Source organism: Podarcis melisellensis (genome assembly GCF_964234715.1).
Source record: "Podarcis melisellensis genome assembly, chromosome: 7".
Lineage (NCBI taxonomy): Eukaryota > Metazoa > Chordata > Lepidosauria > Squamata > Lacertidae > Podarcis > Podarcis melisellensis.
In genome coordinates, this window is record NC_138539.1 from 54,361,419 (window position 1) to 54,375,724 (window position 14,306).

Here is a 14,306-nt window from a genome sequence, read left to right on the forward strand (position 1 = left end):
AAAGGGCTGTGCGACAGAGTTTAGAAATTCAATATTTATCCATTGAATTGGAGATCACTACTGAGGGAATGTCTCTGCAATGTGTGCGCTATGTATGTGTGTATGTATATTTTTTACTCTAAAGCAATTTAGGAAAGGTGGGTATTTTATTAACATCGGCTGCCATAAGTAAGCGACCTACATAACCTTTCCAAGCCACTCATAAAGAAAGGAAACTGTAAGTGCCTCAGGGCCTGCATACATATTGTAAGCCTCTCTTTATTCTGTTAAAACATTCAACATTTATTGTGTCTCTCTCCTTTCAAGAGCAGCACAAGCTACCTTTTGTCTTCAATGCATCTTTCAGTGTTTACATTTTGCCAACAATAGGAACAAGAAGGATCTTGGTTTGCCCCCTTTTGTGAGTCAAATAGCTTGAATTCTATGTAGTTATTTTGCTGCAGAGGATGGTATGCTTCAGAAGTGTTCACATGTTCCTCTGAAGGGGCCTAGTGCTTTATAAAAGTTCTAGTTCATTATATATATATATATATATATATATATATATATATATATATATATATATATATATATGCAGGTTTTGGTGTCCTCGGGTGTCTTCCCGTGTAAAAGTTGGGGTGTCTAGGCGACGTTTCGACGAGGTCTCACTCGTCATCTTCAGGCTGGTGCTTTCGGCTTCTTGTTACTGGAACAGAGCAGGATCTCAGTGTTTGAGTTCCTATAAATACTGTTGAGGGGGTGTGGTGTATAGCCTCCAATGTTCTGGGCAGAGAGGAAGTTCCCAGGCTAGTGTGCCTTTTCTTCTTTTGTTCCTTAATTACTTGAGGGATATCTTGAGTGATTTCTTGAGTGATATCCTGAGTACCACTTAGGTGGGTCATTAGGTGTGGATTAGTTGCTAAAGTCTTTGTGTCTTGACCTCTTGAACTTTGTGAAGAGTTTTTCTGAGAAGATGGCTGTACTGCACTTAGTTGTGCTCTGGCTTGGCTTCGTGTATAGGGGCGAGCTGTGGTTTTGTGGCCTGTGTCAGCCAGATCTGTGTAGGGATTGCAGGGGGGTGCAGCAACTAAGTGCAGTACAGCCATCTTCTCAGAAAAACTCTTCACAAAGTTCAAGAGGTCAAGACACAAGACACAAAGACTTTAAGGAACAAAAGAAGAAGCCGAAAGCACCAGCCTGAAGATGACGAGTGAGACCTCGTCGAAACGTCGCCTAGACACCCCAACGGGAAGACACCCGAGGACACCAAAACCTGCATATATATGCAGTTGGGGTGTCTAGGCGACGTTTCGACGAGGTCTCACTCGTCATCTTCAGGCTGGTGCTTTCGGCTTCTTGTTACTGGAACAGCCTGAAGATGACGAGTGAGACCTCGTCGAAACGTCGCCTAGACACCCCAACTTTTACACGGGAAGACACCCGAGGACACCAAAACCTGCATTCCTGTACCCGTGAAAATCTACGAAAGCATATATATATATATATATATATATTTACCCATGTGAGCTCGTGGACCCGAAAAAAGCGCTTTCATCAGGCACTGTGCCCTGAAACACACATTTTGCGGCACAGCACAAGATTGAGGACCCCCAAAAATGTTTTTTTTCAGGGCAAGAGCTTGGCTCAAAATTCCTCTAGAGCAAGGTGCTCCAAATGGCCACTGTACTCTCACGGGGGGGGGGACGGGGGACGGGCCGGGATGTCCTGATTTTCTGGGGCAGTTGGTGCGTATGTATTATGTCTTACTTTTAAAAGATTATCATCCTGATACCCTTATACACACTGTTGAGTGCAGTTATGATATTGAAACCCAATAAGCTATGATTTACAATGCAGAGGTCAGACTTGTGAACACATGCATCTTTCATTTTTTCTTCTCTGAAGTGACTCTTTCCTTTCCCAGTGTTAACCATGGTTTCATGTTACATGTACATTACTGCAAACCACGGTTCATGTGAAAAACAGTGACTCGTCTGTGACTAAGGTACCATTTCCCATATGTGTCTGCTAAACCACTGAGGCCTTTGTTCCTGTTCATAGTGCCCTCACACCTGAGATTAGAGAAGTGGTGACCAGGAACAGCCACCCAGGCTATGGAATTTTCCATGATGTGCTTGGTATCCACTCTTCATTCAGCATCAAGTTACAACTGTGATTTGATCAATCATTTGAGAACAAAGGGAGGTATATAAAGTGTTTTGTGTTGCCTTTTTCTGCTGTTTTATGAGACATTTTAGTTGTTTGATTATTGTGCTTTCGTTGTTTTAATTTTTAAGGTATTTTTGTTAGCTGCCATGCAAATCTGTGGTAGTACACGTATTTGAAATAAGAATTAATATTATTTGTTACATTTCTTTACTGTCCTTCACCCGAAGATCACAGGGGAGGTTCACAACATAAAAATACGAAATGAAAGAACAGATTGCATAATAAAACAAAACCAAAAGTAAAACAAACCACGCAAATAAAAGTCAGTAAGTGATGTCCCGTGCAAATTTACAGGTATGATTTTGTCTGCACGAAAAGTTCCTCTTATGCTTCCCATTTCTTCTCTCTCCCCACTCACATATAGACTCAATCCACACTTGCATTATACATACACACTATTCCCTATATGAACCTTCCTGGGTTTTAAAATCTTTGGGAGAAGTCGTTCATTTGGTCCTCCCTCACAGGCATGCTTGGTAGGGACATGGGAGAGGGCCTTAGTGGTGGCTGCTCCCAGAATTTGGAGCTCCTTTCCTAGAGAAGCTCCCTCATTCTTGTCCTTCTTGTTTCAACAGGCTTTTTTTGGGGGGGGGGGGGACTGACTGCAGTGCTGTTTTTATTGGAATTGTTTGTGTTTTTACATATGTACATAATTTTCTTTCTATCAGTGTTTAATTGATTTGCCCCCTCCCGAAGGATATTAAACTATGAAGAAACTTGGTCTTGACATAAACCCATAGGAAACCCCTTGTATTCCCAGTCTAAAAATTGCACAAACGCTTAGACAGCGCACATACATGCGCCCTTGCCCACATTTTCTGCTGTCATTCCTTTCCCCCGATTGTTCTGTTAAATGTAACATTTTTCTTTAAGCCCTGGTTAGACTTAGTTTGTCACTGTGAGGTTCCAATGTATAACATCTTATTTGTTGTCATGGAAGCACAGTTACAAGCTCAATGTCACAAAAGAGCCATCCTCCAACAAAACAATGAGAATTGGCAGAGCAACTCAGCAAGTCACCATCCTTCTGTAGGTTTTGAGGGAGGAAAAAACACAGCAGCCAGGCCTTTTGAAAGGGAGCAAGTGTTTAAATGTTCCAGGTGGCTTTCTTTCCTTTTAACTACTGCAGCTTTCCACTGAAGCAAAGAAATGGTGAGGCTTGAGTTCCTGTCCAGCAAAAGTGAATGCTGCTCTATCTCAAAAAGTATTGCATTTTGCATGATAATTTTTATTTTTATTACTATTCTCACTATTCAGTATTAACTCTGGTGGCATTAGAATGATCCTAATCTCTGGCAAAGGACTCAGCAGGGTTCACAGAAGGGGGAGAGATTCTGTTTTGTGTTTTCAGAAGTGTAAAGGAAACTTCTGTTCTACATGGTACCTGCTACTACATTTCATGGAGAGCAAAATATGGCATACACTTTTCATCTTTTGGAACCTGGAGGGTTGCCTCTTTCCACACATACCTACCTGTGCCTTGAAATCTTCATCTGAGACCTTCAAGTGCCCCCACCAAGTGAGATACAGTTGAAACGGCCTTTTCATTAATTGCACCCCTGCTGCAGAATACCCTCCCCAGAAAGCTTTGCTTGGTACTTACACTAATGTCCTTTCAGCACCGAGCAAATTTTTTTAAAAAAAATTCCCCAAGCCTTTACAAATCATTTTGTTAGTGTAGCTTCAAACCCCATTTTAGCCTTGCTGATTCTTATTCCATGCTAATATTATTCTAATGTTGCATTTTATATTACTGCATATTAATGGTTTTTTTTAACATTATATTGTTCGTGAACTGCCCAGAGAAAGTTTTGTGATACGAGTGATGTAAATAATAATGATGGGAAGGCAGTGCGCTCTCCTGCTCAGCCAAAAACTGCATGTGCAAGTTTTTGTGCAAGTTTCAAGCAACTGACAATACCTCTTTAGGAGACCCTGAGTTTAGATGGCAACGCATGGAATGGCGATTGGGCATAAATAGGAGAAGTTGCCTATTTATTAATTGAATCATTATTTCTATTTTCTTAGGCTTTCATACACTACCTTCCGTTATCAACTTACTCGTGTTCGTTAATTTCAGTGGGCCTACTCCGAGTAAAACAGAGTTCAATACCACCCATATTTAGGATTTTAAAGGATAAGGATGAGGAAAGAGCTTGCCGTCATAAGGGGTGAGGAAGCATCTGTGTGGCGCACTACAACTCCCATCATCCCTGACAATTGGCCATGCTGGCTGGGGCTGATGGGAGTTGGAATCCTCCAGCACCTGAAAGGCCACAGCTTCTCTACCTCAGCTGTTATTGAGTGAAAATTCGGGTATATTTCATTTCCCGTATGAAAAAAATGAAAAGGTTTGCTGCGTTCTGCGCTGCTAGATTTAGCACCGTTAGCTTTATCATTTGCAGTGGAATCCTAGGCATGCCTACTTAGAAATAAACCCTGAAAAGAACTGCAGCTTAACCAGGAGGGGAAATGTGCTTTACATTTAGGTAAAGTTAAATTAGGTAAAGCCAAATTAGCCTGTAACCCTAAGCATATTTAACAGGGGCGATGGAAGAATGTTTATCTACCTGAGTGGGATTCCAGCACCATTCTACACGTTTACTCCACTGTCTATTCCACAGTGTTCAGTAAGACTTTCTCCCTAGTAAGTGTATTTTAAAATTCAGCCTTAGGCTCAAGCCATGGAACTATATGCCATTCAAAATGTAAGCACTTTGTTTATTATAAAGGTAAAGGAACCGCTGACCATTAGGTCCGGTCGTGGCCGACTCTGGGGTTGCGGCGCTCATCTCGCTTTATTGGCCGAGGGAGCTGGCGTACAGCTTCCGGGTCATGTGGCCAGCATGACTAAGCTGCTTCTGGCAAATCAGAGCAGTGCACGGAAATGCTGTTTACCTTCCCGCCAGAGCAGTACGTCTTTATCTACTTGCACTTGACGTGCTTTTGAGCTGCTAGGTTGGCAGGAGCAGGGACTGAGCAACGGGAGCTCACCCTGTTGCGGGGATTCGAACCGCCGACCTTCTGATTGGCAAGTCCCAGGCTCAGTGGTTTAAGCCACAGCGCCATCCACGTCCCTTGTTTATTATAGTGGTCAGCTATTAATAATCCAAGCTGAGAGAGAAATGTCCAGACTGAACAAATGTTATCCACTATTGTGACGGAAAAGAATACGCACCCAGACATTGCAGTCGCATGTATTTATTCCTGGTCAAAATATGATTATTTTTTGCAAATGCATACATAAAGAGTAACCCCAAAGGGTGTAAAGCTTCACCCCACATCTTTCCCATTATCTACTGGCTTCCCAAGGTGATATGTTGTGTTTGTTCCATAAGACCGTAGAATACATAAGGGTACCAAATGGATTCGTAGGCAGTCTAGGCTTTGGAACATATCCTACATCTTAGAGGGGTAAGGTAGTTCCAGCTTTTATTGCATTCGTAACAGCCTTTGGGGAATGTGAGGCCATCAGAATAAGCATAGTCCTTTTAGGGGTTAAAGATCCTTAAGCTTTAAAGAGAATATATAAAAGAAAATTTCTTTCTGAAATAATTTATGGAAATGCCGTGCTCCCTTTGAAGGTTCCATGTCACTGCATAGCACTACGCAATGTTCTCTTTCTTCACCTGTCAGGCAAGGACCACCTCGAAGAGTCTCACTACTGATTACTAGTTAATTGTCATTAATAAGTGACAACTGACATTATGGGGGCTTAATGCAGAGAGAAGTGAAAAGAGCCACAGATATTCTAATGAGCCTGACTCCTACGTGCCCTCTATTGTTGTCGAAAATGAGGAGCTGTCGTCATTGTTCAAGAGATGGGCTTCAATTGCTCTGGAAAAAAAAACCTCTTTTAATTTCTTTATGCATAGATAATTCGTGGTGTGCGCTCTCTCTTTCTCTCTCCCCCTCTCTCATTTTGTCTCATATACATACACTGAGTTTTAAAACACAGACACACACTCAAATACACTTTGCTACACCTATTTCTAGGAATACAATTATAATAACTTTTACTAATTATCTGAATCTGGTACAAAGCCAATGCACTGCTATGAAAAAACACTTGCAATATGTTTGTGTGAGTCCACATTTGTGTGTGTAGGTGGATAGATAGAATAAACTGATTTAACTCGGAGCATCAGTATTTTTAAAAATTATAATCAAGACAGAAATTAGGAGGGGGTGGGGAAACTGCACTAAGACAAGAACTACTGAACACAAATGGAAAGCCAGAACAAAAATGATTAAGGGTGGCTTAGGACTGAAAGCTGTAGAAAGGTGCTCAAACGATTAAGTTAGGATAAGCTTAAGCTTATTAGTACAGAATTTATGTTGCCTGGTTTTCTTATTATTGTTTCATTCCAGTTACAATACTATGTGGTCTAACTCTGGGACCTTAGGGTGAAATATGCTAAATAAAGATCCTCTTTCATGTGTTTCCTTAATTTTCATTTAAATAGCATGAACATTGCACCTTGGCTGCAAAGAGACCATCTTGGCTGTGAAGACCTGCTCCCTGTCCCTCAGGCCTTTTTCTACCTGGGAGGGCAGGGCCATGACTGACTCCAGCTACAGAAGCTGAGGCTGCTGAACAGACGCTTCAGCTGGGGTGTTGTTTGCAGGGGGTTGTTGCTGTTGGCTTTTTGTATCTTTATTTTAAATCTTATTGCGATTTGTGCGGAAATTCTTCAGTTTTATTGTCTATTTTTTAATGTTCTATTTATTGTTTATAACTACTTCTGTTATGTTATAGTTATGTATTTTTTTCCCAAACCACCTTGAGCATGGTTTGAACTCTGGAAAGGCAGCATACAAATAAAATTATGTTATGTATGTATGCATTTATGGATGTGTGGTTGTCAAAGTTTCTGGAAGCAAGCACGTAAATTAGGTTCCCCTTGAAACCAGAGAGAGCCTGATGAATTATCGGCAGTTTGGAAATGCTGTGCCTGTTATAGGAATCTATTAATGGACTCGAGTGGCAGTCAGAAATTTTAGGGATCCAATGTCAGGACTGGCTGCCACTTGTTTAATAGCCATGTTTCACTGCATCCTGAAATCAGCCAGTGCTTGCTGTATAATCTGCATGGTAGGAAAGTTATTCAGGAAGTCTGTTTGCAGGGCTGATTCCCACTGTATGAGAGTTCTGGTGCTCAGACTGCTTTGCAAAAGCTTCACGTGTGCAATCAGTACAAGCTGGAGCTGTTATCATTTAAATCAGGTGTGAGGAACCTGTGGCCCTCCAAGTGTTGCTGAACCGAAACTTGCATAACCCCTGTCCATCAACCATGCTAGCTGAAGCCGATGGGAGCTGAAATTCATCAACATCTAGAGTGGCAAATGTTCTCCATCCTTGATTTGAATGGGCACACACCTGTTACACTATATGTAAGTGTAAGCCACTTGCATATGTTCCTTTAAGAAATACAGAGTGAGAAGACGTGGAGTGCAGTTTGGAACTAGTGATCAGGCAAAAAGGATGCCTGACTGACTGCTTTCTACGAAGTCCTGAACCCCTAGGAGCAGGTTGGTTATGAGGTTTTCTTTGTAAGTTTCAAAGGAGTTGTGGAGTTCCCCAAAATTATATGTTTATAGCCTGGCTATGTTCTTTTGTGTTATGAAGGGCCGAAAGCTTCATTTTCCTTTATGGAGCCAAAACAGCCTTCTCAAGATGGCTGCCAACAGTTTTGGAACTGTGGTGAGTGAAGCAAAGAGAACTTTTCCTCTTTGTTTTCTGCAAGTCCAAGCTGCAAAAGAGAACTTTTGGAACTGAAAGTGAAGCCGGTACAAGAGATTGCTTCTGCATTGTTGCCACGGAATCTAATGGCAGGACAGTAATCTAATGTTTGATGGTTTCACTAGACACTAGACATAGGCATATGTGATTAGAACAGGATATTGTTTGTTACACAAGTGTTGCATGCTATTCGCTTTTGAATAAGTTTGTTGTTGTGATCCCACCCACCCCCAGACACTGCATTAAAAACCTTGATTGAAATGCAGAGTAAATTAAGGGTTACAGAAAACCAGGCTGATCGCTGAATAATTTCAAGGATTTTTCAGAACAAAGATGGCAAAAGGATACTTGTCAAAACAGGAGCTTGGTGTGTTTGATTTCATGTTTGTTTATTTAAAACATTGGGGTATTGTCTTTTATCAGTGATTTGAAGGTGCTTAGCAAAGATAAAGCTTAGTGGCTGAGGAGCTGGTATGCATGTAAAAGGTCCTAAGTTCACCCCCACACACACCTTCCCCAAATCTCCAGGTGTAACTGGGAAAGACTTCTCTTTGAAACTCTGGAAAGCTGTTGACGGTTAGTGGAGACAGTACTGAGCTAGATGGTCTGATTCAGTGGCCTTGTTTGCATGACACTTTATCATTGATTGCACCTTGTGTGTTTGGAGACAAATCGTGGCTTAGCTCTTGGCAGCAGGGCCATGTGGCCATGATTGTAGCCCTTTGCACCAGCAGGACGTGGGCGCAATAGCCCTCTCCCTACATGTGATTCTTGGTATTCTGCTAAGGTGAATTATGGTTTAAAGGGCCATGGGAACCAAGCTAGGACAAGGGAACTTCCTATATTCCAAGCAGCATATAGCAGGGTAGGACTGATCTGCATACGGTGGCAGAAGTTGGCATCATGATTGGTGTGGTGCCAATCTAGAGTTACTGCTGATGTATTTTTATCATGCCAACCTCCCCTTTTCTGTCACGCTTTGCTGCAGCGACTTGGCTGGATGGAAGTCAGGTGAGCAATGCTGCCCCACCACTCAGTATGCAACAGCAAACAACAGAAGCGAAACAAGCAGCAGATAAAAGCATAATTAATGCTAAGTCTAAATCCCTGGTTAATCTTTCACAGTGTTTTTCATATAGCTGATATGCGTGCTTTTGTCATTGGGTTTTCCTATAGCATATTGTCAAAGAATAGGTGTAAAAGTGATACTAGCAGATGTTTCAAGTGATGCAGAGAAAAGTTCTTATCCCTTGAACTTATATTTTTGTGGTCTTTTCACCACTCAGACAGGTCTCAAAGTGTCGTTTGCATACCAATGAAACATGCACAGCCTTGCTGTTTACTTAGTGTGGAGTGATGCAGCTATGTCGCACCCCATAGTCGCCTTTGACTGGACTTAACTGTCCAGGAGTCCTTTACCTTCTATTTTACCTTGCTAAAGTAAACTAGAAATGCTGAAACTAAGTACAGTGGTACCTTGGTTCTCAAACTTAATCTGTTCTGGGAGTCCGTTCGACTCCTGAAACCATTCAAAAACCATGGCATGGCTTCCGATTGGCTGCAGGAGCTTCCTGCACTCAAGCAGAAGCCGTGTCGGACGTTCGGCTTCCAAAGAACGTTTGTAAACTGGAACACTTTCTTCTGGGTTTGTGGCATTTGAGAGCTGATTTGTTAGACAAATAAGCTGTTCGAGAACCAAGGTACCACTATATGTTAATCTGACCGATACCATCCATAATTAAACTATGAGAGAGCGCAAGAACATTGAGTAGAAGCACCATGCTTGGTTGTGGTGGGAGCATGTCAAGATAAGTGGTGTTTGCATTGCATATTTCTATCTTTGAAGACCACACTGAGTGCTTTATGTCAGAAGGACTTCAGCAGAGCTAATCCCTGCAGACTTGGATTGCCCTCTATCTCTTATCTGAAAGGATTCTAAAGCACAGTGTTGTACACAACATAATAGATGCCTATGATTTACATTTGAACAAAATGGCGTCAGTATCCCTTATTCCAAGCACAGTGGCACCAAATTATTTCTCTTTTTGGAACATTCATCTGTAGAACATGATTAGATGGGTCAGCCCTTTGTCAACATAAACCACCTCCAGGGAATTGGATTGCAGCAGGGATCCCAGCATGCATAGCTTATCATAAAGTGGGCAAGTGCGAGGAAAAGGAAACCTAATGATAAACCACAACTTTGAACTGATTCAGCTGCAACTGAGTGGGTGACTCTTTGAAATGCAGCCACACTAAAGAATTTCTACATGGCAAGTTCTTTGTGCGATTTATTAATTAATTAGGGTGTGCGTTGGCACAGTTAACTTGTAATCTGCACGCAGAGCCACTTCTACAAACACAATGGGCACATATAAGTGCCTCCACTATATTACCTTTCTAGCAGGCCCAGGCAGTCCAGCTTTTTCATACTAAGTGGGCTGCAAGAGTACTTTGACACTCCTGGGGGGTTGTCACATGCACGGGGGAAGGGAGCCCAAAATTTGATGACCCCATTCAGCCCTCATGTTGCCTTCCCCAAGCCGAAGTGCTGAAGGCATGAGCCTATGTCAGGGTCCTAGAGCCCTCCCACCCCCTTCCCAAAGCTGGGACAGCACTAACTAGGCTTTGGGAAGAAGGCTGGAGCACTCTAGGGGCCCTATCAGAGCCTTCACACCTCCTTCCCAAAGCCAAGGGCCTTGCTTACCTGACTTTGGGAAGGCAGCATGAGGGCTGGGCAAGGGAATTATCAAATGTTGCTGACAGCTGCCCAAAAAGGCCTTGAGGGCTGCTGTTGGACAACCCTGCAGTAGGCATTGGCACAGTTGCCTGAATGCATGCATCAAGTCTAGGCTGTAATATAAACACACTAAAGGGGAAACCTCGTTTGAACTTGGAGGGACTTGCTTCTTCTGAGTAAGAATTGGGCCACATATTTCACACATGCATGGTCATAAGATAGGGTTGCCATACGTCTGGGATTTCCCAGGCATATCTGAAATACTGCTGTCTGCAGCAGTGTCCGGGTGGAAATTGGTAAAAACGTCCAGGAAAATCCGGACGTATGGCAGCCCATGTTGGCAGTACCATTTCCCCCTGATTTCCCATAAAAATAGATCAGAAACGGCAACCCTACATAAGAAAATAAGAAGAGCCTGCCCATCTAGTCCAGCATCCTGTTCTCACAGTGGCTACCCAGATTCCTGTGGGAAATGCACAAGAGCACTCTCCCCTGCTGTGGTTCTCAGCACCTGGTCTTCAGAAGCATGACTGCCTTCAAATGTGGAGGGGGAGCATAGCTATAACGGTGTGTAGGCATGTGTTTGTGTAATCCTCTTTTGAAGCCATCCAAGTTGGTGTCACCCCATCAATGGCTCTTGTGGGATCGAGTTCCATAGTTGAAACTATGCGCTGCGTGAAGAAGTGCTTTCTTTTATCTCTTCTGAACAAATCCTCTGGCCTCCCACTACTTTAGCTCTGAAGATGCTTGAGCTACAAAAAATAACACTGCCTGCTTTCTGAGTGTAGTCAAGATACTGGAGTTGTTACTTGATTACTTGCAGTGAGATGGGATGGCTTGGGTGTGCAGTCACAGAACAAAAAACCAACAACCCACAGACCGTGGTTTTCCTTTCCTCTGATGTCACTTCTTGCAACAGTTCAGCCAGCCAGCCACACTAGGCTTTCAAGTACATCATTTGATTACTCACCACTTGATCATTTACAGCTGAGTGTCTGAAATATGACCATGAAAAATAATGTTCTCCATTTTGTCCTCATGCCGTTCGTATAAGTTAGGGCTGCCATATGTATGGACATTACCGCGATTACAAAGGTGGAATTAACGTGTGTTAATAGGCACCTTGTCCTGGATCTTAGACAAGTCAATCCACAACTTTGGGGTTTGTCTAAAAAAAGCTCCACAACTGTGAAAGTTGAAACCTACATGGAAGTAGGTTTTCCAAAATAGTTCTTTGTTGCCTGCTTTCTTTTATAACTTTCTTTTATGTATTACTTTCTGTTTTGTTTATAGTTTTTCTGTTTTGAACTATCTTTAGAGAAAATAACGGAGGGTTTTTTTGTTTGTTTGTTTTTTAAGTCCACATATACAAAAACAAACCCACTACTGATCTTCAGATCAATCCATGTGAAGCTGCTACTGGTACCTCACATCTGAGTTACAATTTGTGTAGCTGAATTTACTCCAGTCTGAGATGGTGTTTATTTTAAAAAAAAAAAAAATCCAGCAAGAAACATGGAATAATTCATTTGTATGCAGATGTAAAACTCGCATGAAGCATGTTTTATTAGAGATCAGTTAAAATGTGTACTACAATTTATTCAATACTGGTGCTAAATATTGGATATATGGTATCCATCTGAGTAAAGGCAGTCTAATTCACCAGTTAATTATATTGTTGTACAGTAAGGGAAATGACTGTTTTATGCTGATTTCTCTAAGCCGAAAGTTTAAGCCATTTCCTTTCCCTAGTTCTTGTGTCAATATTTCATATAATTTGGTTGAGGAAAAGGCATTGCGTAAGATAATAAGTGACCCCGAGTGATGCCTTTTCCTCCTTCTAATTATATCAAATTGAGTATGCAGAAGTATATAATTTTATAAACGTATAAATATAAGGCAGCTTGCGTTTTGGGAATGATCTTTTAGCTCCCTTTACAGACAGAGCAAATGCTTGTCTAAAATCTCTCTCCCACATACAAACACACATCCAAGTTGGAAATAATGAACAAAATTAGCTCTACCGTGATTCAAGAACATAATGTCGCCTTTCCTCTTTCTTCATGCATTCATGGTTGTTTCACTGCTCTCGCGCAACAATACTCCCCAGTCCCCTTGTTTCAAAATAAATACCAGTGACTCTGCTTTTGACTGGAGCTGTCTGGTGGTTTGGAATGCAGCTCTCGCCAACATCTTAAGTAACTGGCACAAGGCGTCGGAATATAAAAATTGGCATCTTTCCATTCGAAAGTGCTGTGAAATATAGGCAGGAGGCCTGTTGTAGTGTTGCCGAGGCAAGTAAAATCACTTCCCATAAAAGTTCTTAAAGTCATGAATCACTTCATAAATTCAGAAAAAGGTACTTCCCATTATGAGGGATTATCTTCTCACTTTAGAGAAACAAAAACTGCCCATATACAGTATACACTCATCCCAACAACTAGCCAAAAGCAGAGCAATCTGCTCCTTCCAGGAACCTGGCCCTGTGACAAACGAAAGCCATGGGTGTGTTCGCAACAATCCAGGAACAACTTCTGTAGTGCTAACGGCTGATATTCCTGGATGGCAAATAAAACAAAGCCCTATCTATTAAAAAGTGATACTGTCATTTTCTTGTAAGTGGTTCATGCCAACAATCAGGTGGCTGTCTAGCTATCCTCCCTTTTATTAAATATCTAAAGAAAGTATGAATAAAAATATTGTTATGTGTGTGTGGGTGCCAGACCTCTTTAATCCCTGGATCCAGCAAGTGTTAAAAGCTAATCAAGCCAGGCTAGTTTCCTTGTGAGGTGTAAGGAAAACGAAGGATGTGGCTCTGTGGGAGATAGCAAGAAGGAATAAAGCCAGTGGAGGGCTGCAAAAGCAAAGAGAACAAAAGAGAGCCATGCAGGATTTCTGCTTGAATCCAAGGCTGCGGAAATGGGAGAAACAAGAACCTTTTGGGCTATTAATGCTGCGAACCCCTCCATCGCAGGCCCGGGTTTTATAGATATGTAAATAAACCATCTATCTTAAAGATGCCACAGTCCCCTCTGTGCCTCATTTCCAAAAGCAGACGTCAGTCCTGGGTGCGTTCCTGAAACCCTTGGAATCATTTGGAGACTGGGGTGGCGTGCAACAAGGCCGTCTAACTTTATCTGTTTCTGTTTGGGTGATCAGACTCAATGTGACTGCATTCGCATTTGAGGGGAGATCAGAGCCATGCTTGCTAGCTGTGGTGGGGCAGAGCAGCCCTCCTGGCACCTGCACCACTGCTTTTTGCCTGAACAGACCAGAGTGAGCATAGGACTGAGCAGTTCCACCCACAGTGGACTGCTTGGTTGGTAGCAGTGGCCCTGCCAGCGCAACTGCACAACCCCAACCTTGCTATGTCTTTGCTCTAGTCCCCTCCAAGGAAGCAGTGACACTGCAATCAGGAGGGCAGCTCCATGCCCCGTGTTGCTAATGCTTGCCGAACCTGTCCTTTCTCCCATGCTCCTGTTGCCTAGCACAGCCACCTTCCAAACATTGCAGGGGGAAGGTCTGAAATGGGTAGCTTGCTCTAAGTTTGCAGGGTCCCTACCTGGTTTCAAATTCCGATCACAAAGTAATCTAAATTACGTGGGGAATCTACAT

General features: G+C 42.4%; 1 long non-coding RNA gene across 1 annotated transcript; it reads left to right on the forward strand.

Moving 5' to 3' along the window:
* The first annotated feature begins 3,433 nt into the window (after positions 1-3,433).
* Positions 3,434-7,019, forward strand: LOC309374281. Its single transcript, XR_014170485.1, has 3 exons — positions 3,434-3,727; positions 4,237-4,524; positions 6,675-7,019. It is a non-coding gene; the product is annotated as an uncharacterized lncRNA (long non-coding RNA).
* The last annotated feature ends 7,287 nt before the right edge of the window (positions 7,020-14,306 follow it).